The 6,295-nt window shown below is 48.9% G+C and overlaps 1 protein-coding gene across 1 annotated transcript in view; it reads left to right on the top strand.

The window, feature by feature from the left end:
* The first annotated feature begins 1,941 nt into the window (after window positions 1-1,941).
* Window positions 1,942-6,295, top strand: part of LINGO2 (leucine rich repeat and Ig domain containing 2) — a 758,770-nt gene continuing 754,416 nt past the window's right edge. Inside the window, exon 1 of the mRNA XM_050943109.1 lies at window positions 1,942-2,669. The gene's annotated coding sequence lies outside the window, so the exon portion shown is untranslated. The remainder of the gene's footprint in view (window positions 2,670-6,295) is intronic.

The raw sequence follows: 6,295 nt of genomic DNA, 5'->3' as shown, positions 1-6,295 counted from the left end.
TATCCCAGTTCACTCCCCAGGGAAGAATAATCTGTCTGGTAACCGTTCCCAGGGCTCACAATAGGCCACTGGGTGTTGACAGCAGTGGAAAATCTTAAAATATTATCTTATCTACAGTTTTTTAGGTTGTGATATGCATACAACTTATTAACATTAAACATTGTTGTAAGCATTTCCCTATTCAAAATGGAGATGGGGCAGGGCTATTAAAAATGACCAGACCCAGGTTCAGGACACTCCTATGAACCTATGTTGGTAGAATGATCCCAGTTCAGTTCTGGACCTTCGAAAAAGTCAACTTCCAAATGTTTTCACTTGAGTTCTCACGAGCAGCTATCCAGGATTTTAAGAAGCCGCAAAGAAACTTGATGCTTGATTCTGACTTTCTCAGCTATGCCTGAGAGAGTTCCAGATTTTCCCTCGCTCGTTGGAGGCTGTATTTGACAGCATTCGCTCATCAAGGGCTGGCTTGTGCTTGCCCAGGTCTTTGTTCAAAATGTTCCGGATGATGTTGGAAAGAGACAGACGCTGGCGTCATATCTTGCGCACACAATTCCCTGCCCTGCGCTGCTAATAGGAACTCAGACAGGGAACCAACGCAATCACCATCAATTGCGCTTCCTGCTAGCACCGCTTGTTTGCCTTGCCCATCCACCTGGCCCCCTCGTTGCGGGCTTGACTCCATGCCCGTGACAGTATCCTTCCCCCCACATGTGAGCCAAGCACCTTGGAGAGCAGCTTTTCTACTGCTCCCCGGGCTGCAGCTCCTCTGCCTGTCGTACCCTGCCTGGTGGCTTCCCTTGGCACGTTTATTACCACCTGAGCAAGGACGAGGTTCTTTATCCTCCTCCTCCTCTTGCTTCCAAAGCAGCCCCAGTTCCTCTGACTTCCTGGCGGAGTTAGACACAGGGGGGCTAGAGGGCAGCGCGATCCGCCTCTCCTATCCCTCTGGCCGGCGGCGCTGTCAGCTCTCTGCAAGGCACGTGAACGCGATGGGGCTGGGAAAGCCCTCCCGGCTCCCAGGGAAGGAAGGGGGGCAGAGCGGAGCCTGGCGGGTGGGCCTTCTAAAGCTATTCACTCCAGTCAGCTTCCAGCGCTAGGGCCATCCCATTGCAAGGACACGCGCTGTCCATACACACACTCCCCTCTCTCCCTGTGCAACAGTCACCAGAAGTTTTACCCCAATCACTGCACGCCGAACCTTGCAGCCTTCACTTGGGGGGAGAGGGGGGACCCCCCATTCCCTGAGACTCTCTACACCGGGCAACTGGACCGCACCCCAGCTGTGGCCCGGGAATGCAAAGGAGCTATGTGCGGTGTCACTTAGCAATCGCTCCTCTGCCTCCTCCGGCCCCTGGCTGGCTAAACCGCTCCCCTCCTCCCAGCAGCAGCGCGCTAGGCTTGGCGGCAGGGAGGAGAGGATGAACTTAGGGAGGTGCAAGCCACGAGCTCCCCTGCGCCCGGCAGCTCTGCCCCGTGCCCAGCTTGGAAATGGCTGCTAAAGTGGCTGGGTCTTTCCCTCGCCTCACCCCTCCTCTTTACCAGCTGAGCGTTCCACCTGCTACCGTCTAATCCGCTATAGAACCGCATGTAAAAAGTTAGGAACATGCAGGCGGCTTGCCACATACCAATCCCAACAGACTTTACGCGGCACGGCGGGCGAAGGCAAAGGCAGATGTTTCTTAGCTGCCTTTAAACGGGGAGAACCTGCGGGAGGCCAAGCTGGGGATGCTTTGGCGCCGCTATTCTAAGGGATGCGGGGTTGCCTTGGACTTCAATGCAAACTGCACCCGCCGCAGGAGGAGAAGCAGCGGCCGCAGCCGGCGCCGCGGTTCCTTCCCGCAGAAGTGGGTAGGGTGGGGCGGAAGGGGTTAATAGCTGCCTGCCGTCCTCCAGTGTAGCGGGCGGTAATTGCAAGACCAGGCAGCAGCCTGAGAGAAGCCAGCGGGGCTCGCGGGGGAAGGACTTCGGGTGCCTTGTTGCAGAGTCTGCTAATTCCCGAAGAGTCCTTGGTTGCTTGCTGGCTATTTTTGCGGTGCGTTTATTTTATTTTTCATTTATTTCCCCCCCCCCCAGTCCTTGCTGCTGCGGGACTTGCCGGTGTGCGCGCTACAGCCCTGGAAGGAGCAGCTCTCCCTCTCATTCCCCTCCCAGCCTCACCTCGGGCTGGCGCTGCCTCTGCTATTGCTGCTCCTGCTTCGGCAGCACCAGAAAGTTTCCTCCGTGGAAGGGCTCCCCTGAAAGGGCACTGGGAGAGCCCCTCGCCTGGGGACCGCCGGGCCCCCCTCGCCACACAGGGGCTGGGCAGAGAGGCAGGAAGAGAGAATTTCTCAATTAAAGGAGAGAAGAAGGCAAGGCTGGGGGTGGTCCCCCCCCCATTCCGTCCTGTCTAATCTAGGCAGTTGCTCTTGATTTTCTGCGAAGGGAAAGACGAGAATTTTAAATGCAAGGCAAGTTGTGAAGGAGGCGAGAGGGACCCGTCGGTGCTGTGGGTTGGCGCAGCCCTGGGAGCACTCGGACCTGCCAAGATTTCTCAGCTGGTTTTGGTCCTGTTTTCTTTCACCTAAAGAGGGGAACTGTGGACTCAGAAGCAAGTCTGCGGTCTCGCTGCCACTGCGTCCCACCTCGTGTGTTTTACGGACATGAAGGATAATTAGGACAGCCTCAAGGTAAGTGAAAGAAGGGGTGGGGGTCCTTTTTTGGTCTTTTAGAGAAGAAATAAATGCAATCAAATGAAATCGCCCCTCCCCTCTCTCATCCACTCTCCGGCTGTTGGCAGATTCCTCTGTGCTCCTGCAATCAAAGTTATTGTCATTCTAATTAGAAAGGATGTTGCAGGTGGCGATGAGGGATGGAGATGGGGAAGTGTCTTGTCGTTGCACTTTTAGGTGCTTAATGACAACAGTGAAATCTTAATACCAGGATTGCCCCTGCCCCACCCCTCCCACTTCTATGTATTTGGCTCTCAGCATGTGGCTGGCATGGAAGCCCCCTGTCCTTACTGCTCTTAGGCAGCAATGCGGGTCGAGCAGCCCTGCAAAGGGCCGGAGGGTGGGAAAAGGGAGAACCCAAAGAGCACAGGAGCACCCATCCACCCGGCAGCCAGCGCCGCGAGAGCTGTCCGGAGGGATTCAGCTCCGGAGATCGCCGGGTTGCTCTGCTCCTTTCTGCCGCTAGAGGCTCTTGGGGAGCGCTGTGTCCATGTGGAGACTGAACAGACCCGAGACATTGCGGAGCGCACCGGGGTCTGCAGCCACCGGCACCTGCTGCTGGGGCGGGGAAGGCGCGGCCGGGTTCCCATCTGCTGCCGTGCGGTCAGACTGTGCCGCGGGCTCCGCGCTCCCGGGCTCCGCTCGCTGGGACCGTGGAGACGCTTCTTCTCGCCCCCCTCCGCACTTGGGAACCTGGCGCTGCCCCGGAGAGCGCCTCAACCCTCTGCTCTGCCTCCAGGACGGCATAGTCAGGGTGAGGCTTCATTCCCTGCCCCGCCCCCGCTCTATTCTCCTTCCTATCCTGTCCCCCCTCGCCCCCTTCAGACATTCCCCTAATCTTAGCTTCTGTGTGGCCCATAGCAGGGATTGTCCTGTGCTGTAATGAGGAGGAGGGAGCCCTGCCCTTTGCCTGACAGGATGCAGGTGTCTGGAGGTGAGGAAGGGTAGATGGGGTCATGGGTTGTAACCTGGGCCTGAGGAAACCTCCATTGCCAGGTATTATTGCCAAAAACCACCTAGGCACTCCATCCTGGAGGCTAGTGGGTGGTGCAGGTTGAAAGGAATGTGAACGGGTAACCCCCACCCATTGTGGGGAGGCAGAAAGAAATTAAAGGACAAAATACTCTAGGAATAACTAAGGCAAATGGAGCTGGATCCCGTTCCTATTTCCATGGGAGCAGGAGCCAGCCCCCTGCTTGGACTTTGATCTGATACAGGTGTGTTTTGGTTTGTTAATTTCTTTTGTAACTGGCATAGAGGGGCTGCCACACCTGTGCCAAGTATGCTGGGAAATGTGCTTCTCCGAGTCTGCATGTTTAATCACTTCTGAGAGCCTGTGGTGATCTGACACAACACTGCAGATTTTGCATGTGTGGTATTTTAAGGAGGACCTCTCCAAATAGAAGTGCTGGAGCCTAGATCTTGCATGAAACAGGATGTTAATAAGACAAGCAAATAACCAGCCCAGGAGCCTTTATACCATCTATTAGTCTTGCTGAGTGCAAAGTTTAAATGTCAACATTTGCGAAACACTGTCTGGAGTAATAATACACATCAAATGATCTTAAACATTTCTTTCCCTAGCTTTCTATGGGACAGGACAGAGGAATCCGTGTGCTCTCACCATTATCATATGTGACTGTCATATTTGCCATACTATTCTAAATCATTGTCTATCAAAAATAAGACCACTCTTTTTATTTTATTTTTTTAAAAGGTAAAAAATCAAATCTTTTAAAAATACATACAATTGTAAATTGGGGGGAGGGAGGTATAGTAGAGGTTTGTGGCTTTGACACGAAAACTAAAAAGGTGTGCATGGTTCATTATGTTGAAACTATAATACCAAGCTACAAACATGAAAATCACTTAGTCATTGAGAAAAGTAAACCAGGACTTGTACAACACATATATACTGTAGTGCTTAAGCCTCAGCCTGCTTTGTACAACTGTGCTCCACAGATGTAGAGAACCACAGTGTGAAATATTTTTAACAGGGTAACCGTTATGTGGTAACTGTATGTTATGTGCACTACATGTACACTAGATGTGGTGGTACTCAGTGGTTGTGCACAGACAAAAAACACCATAGCAAAGTTGGAGCAGAAAGAAGTAAATATTTTGCAAAGCTATCATATGCCAATAAATTTAGACAATTTAAAAGGAACTGACTGCTCCCCAAAATCAAAACACAGGATTATATTAGAGACAACACCCATACCAGGAATGGGCATCCCTGTCAATGAGTGACTGCTGCGTGGGCTACTCTGATAGACAGTATGTGTAGGTGATATGTCTATGAATGTCCTGATTCTTACTGGTCGTTAAATATTAATTCAAAAATGATTCTCAACCATCTAAACTTCTTACTTATTTAAAAGCTAAACCTTCTGAAATTGGCTAAACTGTGCAGGTCTGTTATGTCTCTAATATGAAATGAACAGAGGAAACTGAACACTATATTTAACTTCTTTGAGATCTGATCACTCATTAAGACTAACAAACACGAAGACGTAGCAATGTGTGATAGGGCCACATGTGAGCTGTGTGTTTTGATATGACAGCAGATATTGTGCTGCATTTTTTCTTAGACATTCTATAAAAGGGCTCTAGGTGGAAATGTTTTCCTGTGCAGTAGGAAGGGGAGGTGATGAAATTGTCTGTGCCAGATAGCTATCTGTAAACTCTAAATTCATAATGGTAACCTGTAGTTATGAATAATACTGTACATTTTAATGTGATACAGTGAAAATTTAGAGCCAATTAATTTTGATTTTCATACTTGGTGAAATTATTCTCCTCTTCTAAAATCAACAGATGGATGGGGAGGAATGGGCTCAGAGACCTGATGATATATTTTAGGAATTCAACTCTGTGCATGTTGGTACTTTGGTTATTTATTTATTTTTAAATCAGAATAATAGAAACATGGCATCTGGTTATAGTGTGTGGACCTAAAAATCTAGTGAATGTTGCTTTTCATTGATAATGTGTGCTAGTAGGATATTTGTTTTTGACGGTTGTCACTTGATTTTTATTCCTTGAGGCTGTCTAGAAGACTAAGCCTAAGCCTATTGACTTCAGTAGGCTTGGTATCAGGCCATATGTTGTGTGATAAACTAGTCCTCAGTGAGCAGGTGCAATATCTTGTAACTTTGCTGCCAAAATTTAAAAAAATAATCCAGATTTGGGCAAATGAAGTGGATCTGTTTCAGTGCAGTGACACATTGTTAATACTCCACTGATAACACAGTCCTCTTCCCAACAGGTCATTTGCATTATGACACTAATTATAATTTAGTGGGATTTTAACAGACAGATCACATTAAATTAAATATGTTTCTCAACACACTTACACATACTGTATCTGAATTGATATTCAGGACATTTAAAAAATTGGTGCATAACTGCTAGCTAATCTTGGATTGACATTCCATGCCATTAGTAGACTGATTTTTATCTAAGCCTGTGTCTAATTATGAATTTTTATGGATTGTTTTTCTATTCTAAACGGTATGGTAACTGTTTTAACTATTTTCCAATACATTTTTCAGGTCAGATATTTGGAATCAATCTTTGGAGTT

Source organism: Gopherus flavomarginatus, chromosome 3 (genome assembly GCF_025201925.1).
Source record: "Gopherus flavomarginatus isolate rGopFla2 chromosome 3, rGopFla2.mat.asm, whole genome shotgun sequence".
NCBI lineage: Eukaryota > Metazoa > Chordata > Testudines > Testudinidae > Gopherus > Gopherus flavomarginatus.
Note: the sequence above shows the minus strand (reverse complement) of the source record. Positions and strands in the feature narration are given on the sequence as shown.